At 33.3% G+C, this 23,101-nt stretch overlaps 3 long non-coding RNA genes across 3 annotated transcripts in view; 1 reads left to right on the forward strand and 2 right to left on the reverse strand.

The window, feature by feature from the left end:
- Positions 1–338, reverse strand: part of LOC139482040 (uncharacterized) — a 5,584-nt gene extending 5,246 nt beyond the window's left edge. The window contains exon 1 of the long non-coding RNA XR_011654754.1: positions 239–338. This is a non-coding gene — a long non-coding RNA (uncharacterized lncRNA). The remainder of the gene's footprint in view (positions 1–238) is intronic.
- The window catches only part of LOC139483599 (uncharacterized), a 34,360-nt gene extending 17,053 nt beyond the window's left edge, over positions 1–17,307 (reverse strand). The window contains exons 1-2 of the long non-coding RNA XR_011655044.1: positions 17,255–17,307; positions 16,087–16,155 (exon numbers count right to left, since the gene is read on the reverse strand). This is a non-coding gene — a long non-coding RNA (uncharacterized lncRNA). The remainder of the gene's footprint in view (positions 1–16,086; positions 16,156–17,254) is intronic.
- On the forward strand, positions 344–9,518 carry LOC139482039 (uncharacterized). Its single transcript, XR_011654753.1, has 4 exons — positions 344–479; positions 4,539–4,658; positions 5,231–5,305; positions 6,221–9,518. It is a non-coding gene; the product is annotated as an uncharacterized lncRNA (long non-coding RNA).
- Positions 17,308–23,101: the final 5,794 nt, after the last annotated feature.

Raw genomic sequence — 23,101 nt, forward strand, 5'->3', positions numbered from 1 at the left:
TTCTATAATTTCCGATATCGGGAACTATCTGTTTTATTTCGTATTAAATCGTCAAAATCGTAAATATGCAAACCATTCATGGCTTACATTGCACTGCAAAATGTATAAATTTGTGCATCTTCGAAATGTTTTTCGAGTTTGGTTGTTCAAAAAAGACGAATTCACAATTCTTTGCGAGCATGGAAAGTTATTTTATTCACCCGAACCTGATATGATAAGGACAAAATCACGTTATTACCTTGGCCTGTGCAAAAATCTTCTTTTCATCGTCTGCACATTATTTTAACTTCTACGGCACTGTCCCGTGCACTCAAATGACTTATGTGAACTTGTGACGTTGTCAACAAACTACACAAATTACGTCATCTCACACGTGTAGTAAATACGCTTAATGGAGATGACAGCCAGAAAACTGCCTTTTACGTTTTAAATCTAGAATACATAGGAAACCAATGTTTTCTTTTTAGCAGCAAATTAAGGTAAAAGCGGTAAAACAAACACTTCGTTTTTTTAACATTCTGCATACTGCATAAAATATTGCCACAACATACATTGAAGCAGTAAAGATCCTGATGCTTTTGGCAAGTTTTGCCGGCACCGAAAAAATAACAAATATTCTATTTTTGCCGGTACTGATAAAAATAATATCTTAATTAAAGGTGGCAAAATAGCATATTTTTATTTTACCTGTACTAGTAATATCAGTAACTTGCAATTTTGCCGGTTCTTTGTAAAAAGCCAAAAGGGAAATTTTAAAATTGACTTTTTATCACTTTTGAAAAGTTTTATGAAAATGTGGACTGTCAACATAAACGAACCAACCAATATACAATTGACTGTTGAAAAGTTTTATGAAAATGTGGACTATCAGCATAAAACTAAAAGAACCAACTAATATACAGTCATGTCGAAGTAAGGCGTCAAAGAAAAAAATTATAATAGCCTTTCAAGACATCATAATCATTTGGACTAGGGACAAAAGTGAGTTCTCACTTAAAGAATGTCCTATAATTTCAACTAAAATCGATATTTAAAAAAAAATATTTCCAAGTAACTGTATGAACGATTTTTATACGCCCGTCAAAATTTTGACGGGACGTATTATGGGTATACAAATGTCCGGTGTCCGTCTGTCCATCCGTCTGTCTGTCCGGCGTAAACATGTCGCACCGTAACTTGAGAACGACTTATCTAAATTTCATGAAACTTAATATAGTTATTCTTTATGATGGTCAAATGATCTGTATACTTTTTGGTGAAAATAAGATTTAAACTTTTTAACTAAAACAGGGTTGTGTTTTTTTTCACATGTCACACCGTATCTCTAAAACGATTCTTGATTATTGCTTAAAACTTTACACACTTCTTAGTTATATTAATCTTAATATCTGTGTACTTTTTGGTGATGATTCAAAATTTCATTTTTGAGTTATTGAGTATTTTGTAAAAAATGGGGAGGGTTTTTTACATCGCTGTATCTCAAAAATGATATATGATTATGGCTTAAAACTTTACACACTTCTTTGTTATATTAATCTAAAGATCTGTATACTTTTTGGTGATGATTCAAAATTTCATTTTTGAGTTATTGAGTATTTTGTAAAAAAAGGGGGAGGGTTTTTTTACATGTCGTGCCGTATCTCAAAAACAATTTATGATTATTGCTTAAAAGTTTACACACTTATTTTTTATATTAATCTAAAGATCTGTATACTTTTGGTGATGACTCAAAATTTTATTTTTGAGTTATTGAGTATTTTGTAAAAAAGGGGAGGTTTTTTTTTACATGTTGCGCTGTATCTCAAAAACAATTTATGATTATTGCTTGAAACTGTACACACTTTGTTATATTAATCTAAAGATCTGTATACTTTTTGGTTTGATTCAAAATTTATTTTAGTGATATTTGTAAAAAAAAAAACAGGGTGGGGGGTTTCACATGTCCCGCTGTGTCTCAAAAGAAATAAATGGTAATTGCTTAAAACTTTCTCAGAAACTATTTATGATTATTGCATAAAACTTCCACACAAGACGTCGGGCATATCATGCGCTCATGGCGCAGCTGTTTATTATAAAATAGATACCAAAAGATGTAGAAATGTCTGGAGTTTTATTGTTTATTATTATTCAGTCATTATTTTTATTGAGTTTCGATTTTATCATCTGACGAGTTAAACAAAGTTTTACGATTTTAATTTGGTTAGAATAATAGCAAACTTTTCAAGAAATATTTTTCTTTGTGTTCATCTCGTCAGAAATTTAAAATTAGCATGAATAATATTATAACCAAATAAACAACAAAACTTCAGACATTTCTACATCTTTTGGTATCTATAATATGAAAATCGCTCGTACAGTTACTAAATACTTTGTAATAATTTTTTATAAAATATTGATTTTAGTTGAAATGATAGGACATTTTTTGACTGGGCACTCACTTTTGTCCATTATGACTGTACATTTTGTACATGTAGAAATCTAGCTTAACTAACCAAAAATGTTTAAATAAACTTGATTTTGAAATAATTGTCAATTCCTTGAATTACATATATTTATGTGTCAACCAAAAATTTAATCATTTCTATAGAAAAGGTTAACCCCCCTTTTTTGGACGATCAATGCATTTGAATGGGGGACATATGGTTGGAACCCCCCTTTTTAGGTCACCTGGCCCGAAGGGCCAAGTGAGCTTTTCCCATCACTTTGCGTCCGGAGTCCATTGTCGTTAACTTTTACAAAAATCTTCTCCTCTGAAACTACCAGGCCAAATTTTACAAAACTTGGCCACAATCATCATTGGGGTATCTAGTTTAAAAAATGTGTCCGGTGACCCGGTCAACCAACCAAGATGGACGCCATGGCTAAAAATAGAACATAGGGGTAAAATGCGGTTTTTGGCTTATAACTCAAAAACCAAAGCATTTAGAGCAAATCTGACAGGGGTAAAATTGTTCATCAGGTCATGATCTATCTGCCCTGAAATTTTCAGATGAATCAGACAACCCGTTGTTGGGTTGCTGCCCCTGAATTGGTAATTTTATGGAAATTTTACTGTTATGGTTTATCTTGAATATTATTATAGATAGAGATAAACTGTAAACAGCAATAATGTTCAGCAAAGTAAGATTTACAAAATGGTCAGTTGACCCCTTTAGGAGTTATTGCCCTTTATAGTCAATTTTTAACCATTTTTTGTAAATCTTAGTAATCTTTTACAAAAATCATCTCCTCTGAAACTGCTGGGCCAAATTAATCCAAACTTGGCCACAATCATCATCGTACACAGTATAACAAAAATGTTACACCATTGCACTTTAGCTTTTAAAACCAACGCGCTTTAGCGTGTCATACCATCACTCTTTAGCATGTTGTCTGATCGCATTTACAAAACAAATAACCATAGCACTTTAGCGTAGACCATGGCACTTTAGAGTCCTACACATATAATACGTATTATATGACATATACAGCCAATATGTAATTTTACATCACAACATGCATTATGTAATAAAGTTAGTTTGAAAACTTATTTTGTATGATATCATACCTTCTGATGTCCTCCATATGAATGGGATAAGTCATTGAGCAGCCTAGATGGTTTTTCGTAGCGTACATCTCTTGTCTCTGGTTCAGGAAGTTGTGGGTTGGTACCATAATCCTTCTCTGCATGACAAGCTGCATAAAGGAGTAAAAGCAAAGACCATTCTGCTCAGAGTCTTGGTAGGGGAACATATCTTCCTGGACTGTTACCTTGTGAAAAGCACATGAAAAATCAGGTGCAAGGTGTCTGTCAAGCTTTTCAGTGCTAAGACAGTGGCAATATATAAAAAGAAGATGTGGTATGATTGCCAATGAGACAGCTATCCACAAAAGACCAAATGACACAGACATTAACAACTATAGGTCACCGTACGGCCTTCAACAATGAGAAAAACCCATACCGCATAGTCAGCTTTAATAGGCCCTGATAAGACAATGTAAAACAATTCAAATGAGAAAACTAACGGCCTTATTTATGTAAATGATGTAGCAAGTTTGATCTGACCTTGTCCTTATTTTCATGCTTCATACTAAAGTCAATGTTAAGTTTTCAGCATCAGGTAGTTGTTTCTCAGATTCTTTTGTATAATTAAAGCAATAGGTCTACTATATATATTTGGTGTATGGAATTTTTGTAACGTGTACATTTTTGTTCACGACTGTCTAATCAAATTGACAAATTTTGACCCCATATTTGAGATTTATTGGTCAATGTTAAGTTTTCTTAATGAGGTCAATTTTTCAGATACTGTAAAAGTACTTTTATTCGTGGGTACCAGTTTTCGTGGTTTGAGCAAAAGTTCGGGGTTCTTAAATTCGTGGATTTTTAGTTTTCTAAAGAAAAAATTGAGAGATTAATTTGAAGCAATCAGAAAAGAAAATAATCATATTATATAGATTAGAGTAGACTGTTGGTTTTCCTGTTTGAATGGTATTACATTACTAATTTGTATCTGTTTTCATAATTTTGTATTATCATGATTGTTTTAATTCTTCAGCAAGAAGAAAACCAGGTCGCCATGAAGTACTCTTTTCCAAACAGAGCTGGCTAGAATCAAGTTAATTTAAAGAAGAAATTCCACTGGTTTCTTGAGGAAAAAGGAGTATGTATCTAAATTGTAAGCAAATTCTAAAAACAATTTTTGTTCATGATAAGTATAAGCCATGACCATTTAGACAGTCCACTTATTTTAAGGCTAGACTAGCAGGGATGTCATTAGAAGCCAGCAACCAGAGAAATGCGCCAGGTATTTCTGATTTGGTGCCGGCTACTTCAAAATTGTCAAAAATAATATTTTCTAGTCGATGAAACATTGATCAGGAAAGAAATTTAGACATAAACGATTCATTTTCTGAAGAACAAAGATTTAAGCATTGACTTCACAGTGTGAGGCAGATTATTTAATAAAAAAAAAAACTTTTTATCACTTCTGCAAGTTCCGGTGTTTGTTACACGAGAAGCGTACTTCGATCAAAGTTTTGGCAGCAAAATAAGTCCTTCAACACGGAGCAAAAATACTCTCACCTCACTGAAAGTTATGTATCTTTAAAACCTTTATGCAAGTGGGGGCATTATATGTGTCCCATGGACATGGTCTCCATTTATTTCAACTAAATTTGGTAGACATGTTTTTGAATAGTTGTTTAAAGTAGGGGGAAATATATATAAATGGTAATTTTTTTATTTCAGAATTGAAAACTATAACAGTTGATGTGTACTATCCAAACTGATGGTTTATCTGAAGAAGAGACAACAGTACTCCTTGTAAGTCCAAATTCTATATAGCGGTTCACATTAAGGCTAAATTGGAAAGGGTTCATATCAATGAGAACTGTATTTATTTTTTATTTCTTCTCAACAAAGGTTGCTTAGGCTAGACTTCGGCATGCTGTTAAATGTATGGAAAGGCTTAACTAATCAAATCTACATCATGATTAGCATGAAAAAAACCATACAAAAAGATAAATAAACAAAGTACATATCAAAGAGCATGACAGTTTAATACTGAAAGCTATTTCAAGGGGAACAACTTATGGTTTAGTCAACAATTGTTAGTTTGCAGTTGTATTTGTATCAGTGGGTTGCATTGATGTATATCTCATTTCCATGTATATTATTTTGTCATGCACCGATTTTCTAATTGATGATGATGTACTCAACTTCAACAGTTGTATTCAATAGAAAACTGTTATTATGCCCCACTTAGGGGCATTATGTTTTTTGGTCTGGGTGTCCGTTCATTTGTTGTTCGTCCGTTTCTCCATTCCCACATTTTACTATCCTTCTGTCCCTCTTCAGGTTAAAGTTTTTGGTCAAGGTAGTTTTTGATGAAGTTGAAGTCCAATCAACTTGAAACTTATTACACATGTTCCCTATGATATGATCTTTTTAACTTTAATGCCAAACTAAGAGTTTTTACTCCAACTTCACAGCCCACTGAACATAGAAAATGATAGTGCAAGTGGGGCACCCATGTACTATGTGTTCAAATACTCATCTACATACCAGTATGAATTTAATAAATACATATGTACCAGTATACTCAATAGTACTTAGATATTTAGTTACCGTAATCTCTGTGTTCATGCTAATGCAAAAATAAGATTAACAATTTTTTTCTAAAATATTTGTATTAGCATAAGTGAGAATTTAATTATTTTATTATTGTTATATATTCAGGTATGCTGAAAAAAAAGTACCAGGGAATGAAAAGCAGAAGCAAAGGGATGAGGTCACAGATATTGACAGTTCTGATTTACATTAAATTCAAGGAGTGGTCACAGCTTAGAAAAAGTTTTAAACTAGATAGATTTGCACATGCACATTGGTACATGTGATAAAAAAGTGAACCCTGTACACCTTGAACCAGTTCACTTTACTTCAGTATCAGAGATGCAATGAAAAACGGAAGCCTAGTATAACGTTTAATGTCACAGGTTTAATTTTGCAAATACTAAAAAAAATCTTTTAAAAATAAAAGAAAAGGTTCAATTGTAGACTATAACTTGAGAACTGTACTACTATTCTTTTTAATTTTTATGCCCCACCTACAATAGTAGAAGGGCATTATGTTTTTTGGTCTGTGCGTCTGGTGCCTTCGTTCGTCCGTCTGTCCTGCTTCAGGTTAAAGTTTTTGGTCAAGGTAGTTATTGATAAAGTTGAAGTCCAATCATATTGAAAATTAGTACACATGTTTCCTATGGTAGATCTTTATAGTTTTAAAGCCAAATTAGATTTGTCACCCCCATTTTAAGGTCCATTGAACATGGAAATGATAGTGCAAGTGGGGCATCTGTGTACTTTGGACACATTCTTGTTTTTTGTCGAGCCTGCAACTTTTGCTGCAGAAAGCTTGACATAGGGATAGTGATCCGGCGACGGCGTTAGCTCACTTCTTAAAAGCTTTATATTTTAGAAGGTGGAAGACCTGGATGCTTCATACTTTGTATTTAGATGCTTCATGTTATGAAGTTTCTGTCAGTCACATGTCCAATGTCCTTGACCTCATTTTCATGGTTCAGTGACCACTTGAAAAAAAAAGTTCAAATTTTTTGTAATGTTGAGTTCTCTCTTATTATAAGTAATAGGATAACTATATTTGATATGTGCGTACCTTGCAAGGTCCTCGTGTCTGTCAGACAGTTTTCACTTGACCTCGACCTCATTTCATGGATCAGTGAACAAGGTTAAGTTTTGGTGGTCAAGTCCATATCTCAGATACAATAAGCAATAGGGCTAGTATATTCGGTGTATGGAAGGACTGTAAGGTGTACATGTCCAACTGGCAGGTGTCATCTGACCTTGACCTCATTTTCATGGTTCAGTGGTTATAGTTGAATTTTGTGTTTTGGTCTGTTTTTCTCATACTATATGCAATAGGTCTACTATATTTGTTGTATGGAATGATTGTAAAGTGTACATGTCTAGCGGGCAGATGTCATGTGACCTTGACCTCATTTTCATGGTTCAGTGGTCAAAGTTAAGTTTTTGAGTTTTGGTCTTTTTATCTAATGATATATGCCATAGGTCAACTATATTTGGTGTATGGAAATATTTTATGATCTTTATGTCAGTCGCGCAGGTTTTATTTAACCGTGACCTCATTTTCACGGTTCATTGCAGTGTTAAGTTTTTGTGTTTTGGTCTATTTTTCTTAAACTATAAGTAATGTGTCAACTATATATGTTGTATAGAAGCATTGTTAGCTGATCATGTCTGCCTGGCATGGTTCATCTGACCTGGACCTCTTTTTCAAGGTTCATTGGTATTTGTTTAGTTATCTTGGTTAATGTTAAGTTTATGTGACAGTTGTAATAAAGCTTAGCTTTATACTTAAGACTATCAACATAATATCAATGATTAGTATAGAAGGCAAGACATTTCAGCGTGTGCACTCTTGTTATATATTGTTGTGATGACAAAATTAAGGTCAAGTTAGATACTACTGTGACAACTTGTTGATATGGAATATTGTTGTAGAATTCTAATTGCATTGTCTTGTTTTATTGAATGTATTATTATATAAATGATAAATGTATGTGATGGTTCTGTTTAATGCAACTGGTGAAAAAAAACACCATTTTATTTATATTTTAAATCATTTTAAATCTTTGTAATATAACTTGTAGTTTATGTTGCTGTAAAAAGATATTTTGAATTCAATTATTATCTCTACGTATCATCAATTCTTTTATTAGATTGAACAAATGTATCCAGGAATATTTGGTTTTTTTTTGTAAAGTTTGAAACATAATCCAATTGTAATTGGTGTTTTAATGGATATATCTTAGGGCTATTCCAGAAAAAAATGTATGGGTGGGTTGGAAGGCACTTTTTGTCAGCACCCACCACCCAGACAATTGTAATTGAGACTTATAGGGTGCTATAAACAGTTTCGTATAAAAAACTAGTGGTTATTCCCAGACTAAAAATAACCATGGAGGGAAACCCCTGTTTATTTACTCAATTGGTGAAAAAGTATCATGTTTTTTGTATTTGATTGTAAAAATTAGTTAATTAGCTTTGAATTAAAACAGGTTGAATGATTGAAATAATTTTAAAAATTATATTAACTTTACATGTTTTGAGGGGAGACAACACTGTAAACAACCTGTTTTTTTGGCAGTGAAAATTGAAAACTTATTTGCAGCCACTGTAGCTCTTTTCGGAGCAGGAAACCTTACCCTGAAACAAGATTTTTTTGAAAGGCCAGGTAAAAACCTACAAATTTCATACAGTTTTGATTATGTAAAATGTGCATGGATCATGTCTTCATGGGTGTGCACATGACCAGGTTTCAAGTTTTTTATGTTCAAATTATACCTTTTTTCCCCCATGTTCATTGGATGGAATATTTTTAATATATTAAAAGTACACATTATTTTTATTTCATTATAAACTAGAGAACATTCTGATTCCAGTGATATCTAGTTTTATACAAGTATCTTTATTAATCAGTCCACCACTAAGGGTCACTTATGCATGATCCCTCAAAATGTGACGTCATAGAAAAAAACTGTTGATTGCACCCATAGTGCATTATAGTGTGAAAAGATGCTCTGATACCTATCACCCATGTATTATTAATATAATGTGCCTTCCAACCCCCCCATACATTTTTTTCTGGAATAGCCCTTAGATAAATAATTTTTAATAAAAATCTCATTTAATTTGTGTGTGGTACATGTGGTAATTGTAATAAAACAATGCAACTAAAAGAATGGTATCTTCTGTGCAGGCATGTTAAGGAATCAATAAGACATAAGTATTTGAAAAGTGGAAATTTAAAATGCAGCAATACCCTTGAACATACCAATTGAAGCAGAAAATGAAACTTTTCATATTTCATTTATCAAAGTTCAGATTAATTTTGTATCATATTGATACTTCTCTTACACTTTAAGTTGTAATTCCTATAAACTGTGTAGATTGACAACAACAAATGAATATATATTTTCAATAAAGTTAAAAAGTTGAATATGAGGTCTTTGTTCTTGAAAAACTTGCTGAATAGTAGTCACTATGTTTTCATAATGCAACAGATTGTAATCCAGCTAAAGTGTACACATTTCTTACATATACCATGTATAACATATCATATGTGTTTATGGAATGTAGATAAGAGTGTGGTTCTTATACTATTAAAATATAGATTATCAAAGCAGAAACTCAATAATATTGACAAGAAAAGGTGCAACAAGGTGTGCAAGCAAGCACAGAAAATGTGTTATAACATAATACATGCAAGAAGGAAATAACAGAAAGCAGTGTACAGACCATGTCACTGCAGCAGAAAAAAAAACACACAGTTTAGGTACAGAGTGGTAGAGGAGAAATTTTGATTGGTTTCCTTCTAATTTTTTTTGGTTAATTTCAGAGGATGACCATGAAAATGGAATAATAATTTTTAACAGTAGATTGATTGATTAATGGGTGTTAATTACCACTTTCAGCACTATTGATTGGTTCTTTCGTGGTGCTCCATTTTTTCTTTGAAATTTAAAAGTATATAGATGAAAATATTTCAAAGCCATTCAGATTTAACCTAGACATTTCACTGCTTCTTGAGAGTAACCCTGTACATAGCATGGCCTGATTTAACAAACCTTATGCAGAGCACTGCATCATTTAACCTACCCTGTGCACAGCACAGCCAGAGTCCTCTTATATTTTGCATGGCATGGCCAAAGTCATCTTACCCTGTACATGGCACTGCCTCAGGCAAATAACCCTTTGCATTGCGCAACCCTAGTCAAATTACCCTGTGCACAGTCTCGGTCAACTAACTCTATGCGTGGCACAGCCTCAGTCTTCTAACCCTGTGCATGGCACAGCCTCAGTCAACTAACCCCGTGCACGGCACGGCCTCAGTCAACTAACCCTGTGCACGGCACGGCCTCAGTCAACTAACCCTGTGCACGGCACGGCCTCAGTCAACTAACCCTGTGCACGGCACGGCCTCAGTCAACTAACCCTGTGCACGGCACGGCCTCATTCAACTAACCCTGTGCACAGCACAGCCTCAGTCAACTAACCCTGTGCACAGCACAGCCTAAGTCAACTTACCCTGTGCACGGCACAGCCTCAGTCAATAAACCCTGTACATAATACAGCCTCATTTAACTAACTTCATTATAAAGGTATATGACACAACTGTAGGCAGTAATAGATAAGCTACATCTACCTACATAACGGTAAGTCATAAATCAACAACAAAACTCAGTAATTATGTACAGTATGGATATGATGTTGACATGACTCATTTGTATATTCTCTTTTGAATACATGTGAGGCATGAAAAATGTCCCTAGCACAAATTTACCTAAATTCCAATTTAATAATAATTCTAGAATTATTTAATACACTGTTAAAACATGTTTAGTATGTTTTAAACCAAATTGATCTGAGCATGGAAGTAATATTTAAATATTACTTCCATGTGAGACATACCATGTAGTTAATTAAGTTAATTTTTGTAATTCAATATCTATAAAATTCATAAAATGCTTAAGTTTAGGCCATGTTTACATAACATAATATGCTTACAGATAGATTTCTTGTATCCTCCCACATACATGACGTACTGAATGTTTCAACATATGAAATTAAACATAAATAAAATATTTTAGTAATTTGGAAAAGGCAAAATACATGTATCTGAAATCAGATGTGATTATACATGATGAAAGGAGATGTGGAATATACATGTATATATCAATGATACAGCAACCAAACAATGAAGTAGTCAAAGCACAATTTAACACCTGAGAAAAATATGACTGTTGAATGGAAAGTCCTTTAACAGTGGAATAAATTAAAAGACACTTGAAATATGTTTAAAAGGAGATGATTGGTATATATATATATGCAAAAGAGACAGCAGCCCCAAGACCAAAACAAGTTAAAAGGCATAATTGAATTTTGACTAACCATGCTAACCGGGCAAATGTTATATAAAAAGTTAAACTGACAGAGTTCACATGAAAATAAAAAGTTAAGGCCACACTGATTTGATTAATAGTTCTTTTGATTGATAATATAAGACATGCTTTAGAATTATAAAATATATCCATGTTTTGTTAATCATGACTCAGAAATTATTTAAAAAATATACTCAAACATGCTAGTTTCACATTTTACACATAAATATTTACTTTGTCATAATATTCAACTTGAATTTTCTCAATTTAAAAAAAATCCAGTTAGAAATATTTCAAGCAAATTTAGGATGAGTCATGCAGTTTTCAATACATTAACATACAAGTCAGGACAGGAGCCTATAATTCAGTGGTTGTCGTTCGTTAATGTGTTACATATTTGTTTTTCCTTCATTTTTTTATAAAATAAGGCTGTTAGTTTTCTCATTTGAATTGTTTTTCAAATTCATTGTCTTATCGGGGCCTTTTATAGCTGACTATGCGGTATGGACTTTGCTCATTGTTGAAGGCCATATGGTGACCTATAGTTGTTAATGGCTGTGTCATCTTCGTCTCTTGTGGACAGTTGTCTCATTGGCAATCATGCCACATCTTCTTTTTTTATATACAATATAAATATAGGTTTTGTAGTATAAGGCCATCCGGCAAAATTAAAACCATTGTGAATGCCCCACATCATCATGTAGGGTGTAAGACGATGAACACGGGTGGATTCAGCCATTTAAAAAAAGGGGGTCCCAACCCAGGATAAAGGGGGGGGGGGGGTCAAACTAAATGTACCCTTTCAAATGCAATTGATCTTCTAGTCCAAATAATAAGACGTCTTGTGTCGAAGTAAGGCGTCAAAAAAAAAAAGCCTTTCAAGACGTCATAAATGATAATTATTTGGACTATTGATCTTTTAAAAAAAGGGGGGTTACAATCCCGGGAACAATTTTTACAAGCCCAAATTCTTACTTTGCTTTTGAACATGCTACTATATATATACATAGAAAGATGTGTAATATGCACGAGTGAGGTGATATAGAGAAACCGATATAGAACGTCGATTCATACCTGATGCATGAGGGTAGGCACGAAATGTGCACATTTTCGCTTCAAAATCGTGGATCCATGATTATTCTGATAGACATGCTATAAAATATTGTTCATTTATACTCACCGATTGAAATTTCCAGGTCATCCGTTATATTGTATGTAGTTTCCCTTCTACATATCTACCATGGCATGTCTACGATTTTTTGTAAAGTTTGCAGACCGGCTATTTCCGACAAGGGTACAATAACGTCAAATCGTTTACGGGTGAAGAATATGATTTCCGTTTTTAATAAAACTTGACAGATTTGATTTATTATCGTCGGGAAATGTCCCTAATGGATAGCAATTAAAATTAATCAGCTTTATTATTCTGTATGATATATGTATCTTAGTCATATTCTTTTAAATTTACTTCAGGTACCCCGACGTAGCAATTTGAAATTTAGAAATCAATCTTCTGCAATAATATTTTAATTCTATTTTTAAACGAAGGCTTTTGGTATAAAACAAGTTATAAAAGACTCTTGAATAGACTGAATAAAAAATAAAGATAAACCGTCAAACGCACAAGTCCGCCACAAAGGAACAGACATAATCATAATGCCATAAACATACAAACGGAATACGACAAAAGACATAGAACGATCGCAAAAATTTAAAAAAAAAAACCCAACAACAACATAAGATGAGGGATCATATAAATTGATAATTTCACAACTGTATCACCAATACGTGACACTTAAATAAAATACATTTATCCATTTATCCTGTATCAAACTTTGAGAAGGTGCACCTTAGACGTGTACACATTGTTTTAACATTCGCAACCGTCACGCTAAAATATTTGTATTACATATTTACCGACTGTAACAACCCATGAAATGTTTGTTTTAAACATTTTACGACTGTGGCAACCTTTTAAAAGTTGTAATGAACATTTAATGACTGTAACAACCTTTAAAAAGTTGTAACAAACATTTTACGACTGTTACAACTCTAAAAACATTGTAACAAACATTTTTTGACTGCTTAAACGTCTGAAAAGTTGACACAAACAAATTTCAACTGTCCCAACTATAAAAAGGTTGGGACAAACATTATACAACTGCCACAACTTTTAGAAAGACTGTTATAAATAGTATTTGGCTGTGACAACGCCGTAAACCACTGCAACAGTCCTAAAATTACTGTTGATAGCATTTAATGTTTTTCACAACCCATAAAAGTGTTGGGACAGACATAATTTAACTGTAACAACGAAATAAGGTTGATTTGACAGTCTTCTTCAGTCTTCCACAGACTAAAATAGTCGTACAATGACTGTTACTGGTATGGACAGTTGTTTTTTCGTCCAGTAGTGTTAGAACAACAAATAATGATGTTGATTTACAAAATATTTTATTACAGTTCAGATCGAACTTAATAAAGAGAGGATACAAGGAGCTTGAAATCGAAAAGTACATAAATGAGGCATTATCTTGTAATAGATCGGATTTAATCAGAAAAAAGGCCAAACAAAACACAAAGGAAATTCCTTTAGTATTGGCAACGAAATTTAATCCATGCATTCATCAATTAAAACAATGCATTAGTAAACATTGGGATCTATTAAAACTGGATGCAGTTTGCAACGAGAAATATTTTCACGCAAACCAATAATAGCTTACAAAAAGCATAAAAATATTGCAGATATATTGACAACGACAAAATTAAAATGAATTGATATAGGTAAATCCCTGATGAAGGCGGGCCTAAAATGCTTAAAACCTTTCATAAATGTTATACATTTATCATTAGCATATAATACAAAAACCGTCGAAACATTAAATTAATGTCGGATTGATGTAAAGCAATTGCAAGTCTAGTAATACTAGCATCATGTGATCAATAGTTTGTAATATAATTACAATAAAATACTTATAGTATGTATACGGAGTCTCCCGAATAAGATTTTTTTGCTATCGTAATTCGGATTGATGTTGGAATACGTGGATGTTAGGTGTCACTTTTATACTAAGGTAATGTAATGTTTAATGTCACTAGATTTAGCAAGATGTGATATGAGTGCCATGAGACAACTCTCCATCTAAGTAACAATTTATAAAGTAACCCATTATAGGTAAAAGTTCGCCCTTCAACACGGAGCCTTGACTCACGCCGAACACCAAGCTATGAAGGGCCCAAATAATTACCAGTGTAAAACCATTCAAACGGAAAAACCAACGGTCCAATCTATATAAAAACGAGAAACGTATGAACTACATCAACAGACGACAGACACTGTACATCAGATTCCTGACTTAGAACAGGTGCAAACATTTGCAGCGGGATTAAACGTTTTAATGGTACGAAACCGTCTCCCTTTTCTGAAACAATAGTATAACATCACAACATAGAAAGACACACTACAAAATATCAATTGGATGGTTTAACTCAATAAAAAAAAAAAAACAAAAAAACACACACACAATGAACAATTTATTTGATTTGTGATACCTGATTGCAAATACATAGTTAATAAAAATTATAAGGGATAAATAATTAAGGTTAAAGTATATAAACAGGTTTAAATAAAGTTAAAGTATGATACCGCTGTGAAATGTTAAACAATATATAGAAAATCATCCCTTTTGAAAATGTTACTATGTATTTTTCGTTCATTTTTTGTTCAAATTAGACCGTTAGCTTTCTCGATTGAATTGTTTTACAGTTATTTCGGGGCCTTTTATTGCTGACTATGCGATATGGGCTTTGTTCATTGTTGAAGGCCGTACGGTGACCGACAGTTGCTACTTGATTACATTATACAATTTGAAGATAAAAATTTCCCGGTCTAGATTTTTTTTTTAAATAATGTTTCAGTTTTAGACAAGTGCTTGAATAAAATTGACACACGGACATACTGTGAATTTTGTTTAAAAAGTTTATTTTAAACAACACAATGAAGTTCATGACCTAGGCACTTTGGTTGATTATTGATAGATGTTTTCTTCAAGTTAGTCGGCTATATTTCATCCATGTTTAAGAAAGGAGCAAATAACAATAAGTGTGTCCTGTCATTGATGTTGGTCGGTATGAGTGTAGATTTTTTTTTAACTGACAATGGAACATACGGGAATACATTTAGAATTGTTGCAAAGTATGGAAACAATTTCGAACCCATAGGCAAATTCTAAAATAACACGTCAATAGAAATTTTAAACATAAAACGTCTGCCTGTATCAACATGATCCTCCAACATGTTATTGAATGAAACACATCTGTTATATTTCCGATTTCGTTCAAGTATTTTCAAAGGAAAAAGTGATATTAAACCGGTTGCATATCTAGCATAACCCTTCACCAACGAAACGTGCAGAGCATGGCACTCTTCACGAAACATCCGATTTAACGGCACGATTTTGATGAGACGTGGCGTCGTATTTGTACATTCCGCAAATTAAGCAAAGTTTTACTGTCGATCGGGGATCTCTAAAGTATCCATATATTATTTCCAAGTCAACTTTGAGGGTTTGTATGATGACACACTAAACATTCTTTAGTACATTAGTATTCTTAGTTATATTGTACCTTTTGAATAGTTTCTAGAAATTCCATTTACTGTTGGTATGCCCAATGAAATTGGCTTTCGATCATATTCTGCAACCCATAAACAAAATGGTTTTAGTAGAAGTGAAGTCACGTATGTTTGTCAAACATTAATAAAAGCCTTGTTGAATGTGTACTCATTGATAATTTAGTCAGAGATGAAATTTGCATGGTTCCTTTTTTATTAGTTGCCAGTAGCTTTGAACTAGCTTTCAGTAACTGCGAGTACTCTCAGATCTGTACTTAGTCTTTTTTGTTGTTGGGTTGTACAAGTACCCGGCCACGTCAACTTATTTGTACTATTTGTAATTGTATCCATGCGATGAAGCATTTTTTAACTGATTTTTATAGTTCTTTCTTGTGTTGTACTGTAAAATCACTGCCCAGGTTAGGGGAGGATTGGGATCCCGTAAACATGTTTAACCCTGCCACATTCTCTATGTTTGTGCCTGTCCAAAGTTTAGATCCTGTAATGCAGTGGTTGTCGTTTGTTTATGCGTTACATTTTTTTTTTCGTTCATTTTTTTTTGTACATATATTAGATCGTTAGTTTTCTCGTTTGAATTGTATTACATTGTTATATTTCGGGGTCTTTTATTCGTGACTATGCGACATAGGCTTTGTTCATTGTTAAAAGGCCGTACGGTGACCTATAGTTGTTACTTTCTGTGTCATTTTGGTATCTTACGGAGAGTTGTCTCATTGGCAATCGTACCACATCTTCTTTTTTTATATTTACTGATAAACCTATGTGGAGTTATTTTCTTTTAGAACGACAGATCTTTCTTTTAAAGCATCAACCACCACGATACAAAAAATTATCCCCTGTTTGGCCTTGAGCATCACAGAAGAAACATGCACTTTCGAAATGCACACCTACTGCAGTAAATTGCTTGTTTTTTCCAAACATTTAGGTAAAAGTATTGTTATCGGCCAACCCATGATAGGTGGAAGGGTAAATAATAGACCTACATTTTTTTACATAAATTTTGAAAACGTGACTATCTGTCTAGACTTTAAGACTGTCTGCATTTTAAAATATCAATGTTATATATAGTTTAATCGTTTTGTATCAAGTATAATCAGAAATTATCTCCTGTTTTCTCTCTAGAAAATGCAATTCACAAAATCAAACGTTAAGTGCTCTTACCCGTGGTAAATCGGGAAATATGTCTGTGTTCTGTGTCTGCATTGTGTTTAGCTATAAATAATGATAAATATACAAATGCATTTACTTGACTCGTACAATTTTTTGGGGGAAAATGAAAATGTTTAGTATGACATTGGATTTAACGGCGAGACTTTGATGAGACGTGGCGTCGTATTTGTACATTCCGTAAATTAAGTAAAGTTTTAATGCCGGTCGGGGATCTCTAAAGTATCCATATATTATTTCCAAGTCAACTTTGAGGGTTTGTATGATGACACACTAAACATTCTTTAGTACATTATTATTCTTAGTTATATTGTACCTTTTGAATAGTTTCTAGAAATTCCATTTACTGTTGGTATGCCCAATGAAATTGGCATTCGATCATATTCTGCAACCCATAAACAAAATGGTTTTAGTAGAAGTGAAGTCACGTATGTTTGTCAAACATTAATAAAAGCCTTGTTGGATGTTTACTCATTGATAATTTAGTCAGAGATGAAAGATTACTTTTTTATTAGTTGCCAGTAGCTTTGAATTGGCTTTCAGTAACTGCGAGTACTCTCAGATCTGTACTTAGTATCTTTTTTGTTGTTGTGATATACAAGAACCCGGCCACGTCAACTTATTTGTAGTATTTGTAATTGTATCCATGCGATGAGTTAAGCAATTTTAAAAGTTCGTTCTTATGTTATACTATTAAACCACTGCCCCAGGTTAGGGGAGGGTTGGAATCCCGTTAACATGTTTAGCCCCGCCACATTCTCTTGTTTTTGCCTCTTCTAAGTGTAGATCCTGTAATTCAGTGGTTGTCGTTTGTTTATGTGTAATATATTTTTTTTCGTTCATTTTTTTTTTGTACATATATTAGGTCGTTAGTTTTCTCGTTTGAATTGTATTACGTTGTTATATTTCGGGGCCTTTTATTCGTGACTATGCGGCATAGGCTTTGTTCATTGTTAAAAGGCCGTACGGTGACCTATAGTTGTTACTTTCTGTGTCATTTTGGTATCTTACGGATAGTTGTCTCATTGGCAGTCGTACCACATCTTCTTTTTTTATATTTACTCATAAACCTATGTGGAGTTATTTTCTTTCAGAACGACAGGTCTTTCTTAAAAGAATTAACCCACACGATACCAATAATTATCCCCTGTTTGGCCTTGAGCAAACACTTTCGAAATGCACATATAGTGCAGAAAATTGCTTGTTTTTTCCAAACATTTAGGTAAAAGTATTGTTATCGGCCAACCCAGGATAGACGGAAGGGTAAATAATAGACCTACATTATTTTACATAAATTTTGAAAACATGAGTATCTCTCTAGACTTTAAGACTATCTGCATTTTAAAATATCAATGTTATATATAGTTTAATCGTTTTGTATCAAGTATAATTAGAAATTATCTCCTGTTTTCTCTCTAGAAAATGCAATTCACAAAATCAAACGTTAAGTGCTCTTACCCGTGGTAAATCGGGAAATATGTCTGTGTTTTGTGTCTGCATTGTGTTTAGATATAAATAATGATAAAATACAAATGCATTTACTTGACTCGTACAATGTTTTTGGGGAAAATGAAAATGTTTAGTATGCGGAATAAGGATTCGAATTTGGTTGAACTGTATTTATCCTTTCGAAATACCATGGACGATACATTTGTAGTTTATCCATATACCTCGAAGACGCTGTGATATGTTATCCCCTAAACAAAACAATCAACACATTGGTGCTCTAGATAAACAAGATAATAGCCCTAAACAATATTGATAAAGATAGAGATAAAAAAAAAACGAAAATCGGCAAAGAATCTTTTCTAATGATTGAACAATTTTATGCAATGCAGTAAACAAAATTACATTCAATTTGTAGGTTTTCGTCAATTAAAAAGACATGATAGAGAAAAAATTTCACAAATAACTGGCCGTTACGATCAATAGCACCTTAAAGGTTTAAGATTATTGATTATTGGATTTGTTATCACATAAGCAACACGACGGGTGCCACATGTGTAGCAGGATATGCTTATCCTTCCTGAGCACCTGAGATCACCCCTAATTTTTGGTGGGGTTCGTTTTGCTTATTCTTTAGTTTTCTATGTTGTGTCATGTGTACTATTGTTTGTCTGCTTGTCTTTTTCATTTTTAGCCATGGCGTTGTCAGTTTATTTTAGATTTCTGGGTTTGACTGTCCCTTTGATATCTTTCGTCTCTCTTTGAAAGGCTTTTAAGTAAACGTACCTTTACATCTGCAGCAACATCGTTTCTTCCAGGCACAAATTGCAATGAAGATAACGGCAAATATTAAACCAGTATATAACAATATGGCCTCCGAAAAATGTAACTTTACCATTGTTCTATGACTCTTGATATCAAATTATATGTTCATACTTAATGTTGACTGAAAAGTAAATACATCACATTTCATAAAAAGAAATGGAAATAGATAAATAAAAAAACCAACATATTGTGAAGTTAATATTACATTGGTGTAACCAACAGACAAAATGACCACCATCGTGTTATACTAAATTATTCAAGCCAAAAACCTTCCTAACAGTGTTCATTTTATAACGTTTGATCAAATTTGTATGCACCAGTTACTTTGCGCATTAAATTTAAACTTCTACTTTGTAATTATGATTATCTACATATGTCTCATATATACATAGAAACCAAAAAAATCCACAGGTTCGAAGATTCACCGAATTTAATAGTTTTCAATTCAACCAAAATGGTCAGTTCGACCAATAAAGCACGCTAAACACGTACATATGTACAACAAAAACGGATTTTTAAAGCTGTTACGTTTTGCTTTGTTTTCCTTTCTTACCGAAATGATGAATAATACTATAGTGAGGGTATCTAAACCCCCCCCCCCCCCCCCAAATTAAAATATAAATAAGCAGCTGCGCCATGAGGACATGAATAAATCTATAAAACTGAAAGGGAGTTCACATCAACAGATAAAATTAATTGACCAAAATTTCATGCAAATTGATGAAAGCTTTTTTGAGTTAAAGTCCGACATGTTGACGACGGACGGACAACGGTATACCTTAACATGCATATTACGTCCCTTAAACCGGCGTACAAAAAAGTGCACCAAAAATATTAAATTATCTTTTGTATAAAGAAATATCATTTCTAAAAAAAAGTATAAAGAACAAACTTCACTAGCTAATACATGCAAACTTAGCAAAATAGTGAAAGTCAATAGACCATGACTAAGGAGGCAGAGCCAAATAGTTTACATTAAAATGAGATATGTCAATTCTTATATACAGCTGCATTCCAAATATTATCGACCTACTACTAGGGGGTTCCCAATAAACTGACCTAATCACAAACTAATATAAGCAAATTAAGCAAAAATTGCCACAACAGTAGAAATTTTTAATACGTACGACTACGTTTAATCAACCAGTTCAGCTTTGACTTCCTAAGTCGAGAACCTTGTGTTATATTAATCATGTAGATAGGAAATATATGCCTATGTGGGGGAAAAAGACATTTCATTTTCAATATTTATTTGAAGACGAAATTTCATAAATTGTGAATGTGCACTACTATTTTAACTGAATCGGGAACGCTTTAAACACTTTAATTTAAACGTCACGAATATATAAATCCTTGACTATGAATTAAGCTTTGACTAGATGTATATTCTCCTCAATGATTTTGATTACAGAATAAGAATCTCAGTCTCTTTATGATTTTTGAATTTATCATCGGATAGTAAAAGCAATTTATCTTATAAATCATGGCAGCACCATAGTACTAACATTGACTTCCAACATGTCCAACGACAAGCGGTTCATATGCAAAGAAATATAGGTAGTACAATTTTAAATATAGAGCCAGGTTACAACAGCAATTTAAATTTTAACCCGAACAATACCATCAGCATGATGGTAAGCTAAAATACAAAATAAATCAAACATTTTATGGCTTCATTAAATTTTAAAAGTCAAATTAAATACCATATTTACCACAGCAAGTCTTTTTTTACCTGCGGTTGTTAAAATACAGCGTAGTTCATTGCTAAATATAATGATGAATTGAAATATCTTTTTTCTATCATGTGATCTTATTATTAATTTCGTATTTTTCAAACAAAAACGAACAGTGGCTTCCTGTTATAGTCCCTCTATAATTAAAATAAACCATATACACGGAAGCACGTTCAATGTCATTATGCATTATGAATTCATGCATGATGAACAAAAAAAAAGCACACAGATTTTAATGTATCAAATATACAGACGGAAAATTTTGTATTTATAAATAAAACTTCATTAAGCAGAAATTACACAGGGTCAAAGGCATAACAATTACATCATATGACAACAATATAATATAGTCATTCACATCAAAAGAAAATAAAGTTTTAAACACATAATACAGCAAATGACATCAATAAAATTGAGAATGGAAATGGGGAATGTGCCAAAGAGACAACAACCCGACCAGAGAGCAGACAACAGCAGAAGGTCACCAACAGGTCTTTAATGCAACGAGAAATTCTCGCACCCGGAGGGGTCCCTCAGCTGGCCCCTAAACAAAAAAATATACTCGTTCAGTGATATTGAACACCATACTAAACTCCAAATTGTACACAAGAAACTAAAAGTTAAAATAATACAAGACTAACAAAGGCCAGAGGCTATTGACTTGGGACAGGCGCAAAAATGCGGCGGGGTTAAACATGTTTGTGAGATCTCAACCCTCCCCTTGTACCTCTAGCCACTGCAGAAAAGTAAACGCATAACAATACGCACATTAACATTCAGTTCAATAGAAGTCCGAGTCTGATGTCAGAAGATGTAACCAAAGAAAATAAACAAAATGACAATAATACATAAATAACATCAGATTACTAGCAGTTGACTGACATGCCAGCTCCGGACTTCAATTAAACTGATGGAAGAATTATGTCTTCATCATATGAATATCAGGCACAATCCTCCCCGTGAGGGGTTTAGTATCATACCATCTTAACATATATGAGAAGAACATAACCCGTGTCATGCCAACAACTGGTTTATTAACAATAAGTAATTGTAACAGGATGCTGTTACGAAGTCTCCCAAACAAAGCTCCCATAACTCGCCATTTATATGGTCCCATGTTCATTTGATTTGAATTTTTGTCCAATACAAGAATATATATGGCTTACGGGTGGGGATCTCCACCATTTACAAGTATTTAAACAGGAGGGGGTGGTGGTAACCCCCAGATACTTTACCTACATTTCATTTGATTTGTTTTATTGTCCCATACAAGAATATATGAGGTTTAGGGGTGGGGATGTTTACAAGTTTTCAAACAAGAGGGGGTGGGATGACCCCCTCGGGATTTCCCTTTTATTTCATTTCATTTGTTTTATTGTCCCCTAAAAGAATAAATATGGTTTAGGGGTGGGGATCTGGACCATTTACAAGATAATAGCACATTCTCAAATTAAACGGGGTGGTGGCAACCCCCAGGAACTTCCCTTTAATTTCATTTGATTAGCTTTATTGTCCCATACAAGTATATATATGGTTTAGGGGTGAAGATGTTGACCGTTTACAAGTTTTCAAACAAGAGGGGGTGGGGTGACCCCCTCGGGACATCATTTCATTTGTTTTATTGTCTCCTACACAAATAAATATGGTTTAGGGGTAGGGATCTGGACCATTTACAAGATAATAGCACATTTTCAAATTGAACGGGGTAGGGGCAACCCCAGGAACTTCTCTTTAATTTCATTTGATTAGCTTTATTTTCCCATACAAGTATATATATGGTTTAGGGGTGGGGATGTTGACCGTTGACAAGTTTTCAAACAAGAGGGGGTGGGGTGAC

Source organism: Mytilus edulis, chromosome 7, assembly GCF_963676685.1.
Source record: "Mytilus edulis chromosome 7, xbMytEdul2.2, whole genome shotgun sequence".
In the NCBI taxonomy this organism is placed as follows: Eukaryota; Metazoa; Mollusca; class Bivalvia; order Mytilida; family Mytilidae; genus Mytilus; species Mytilus edulis.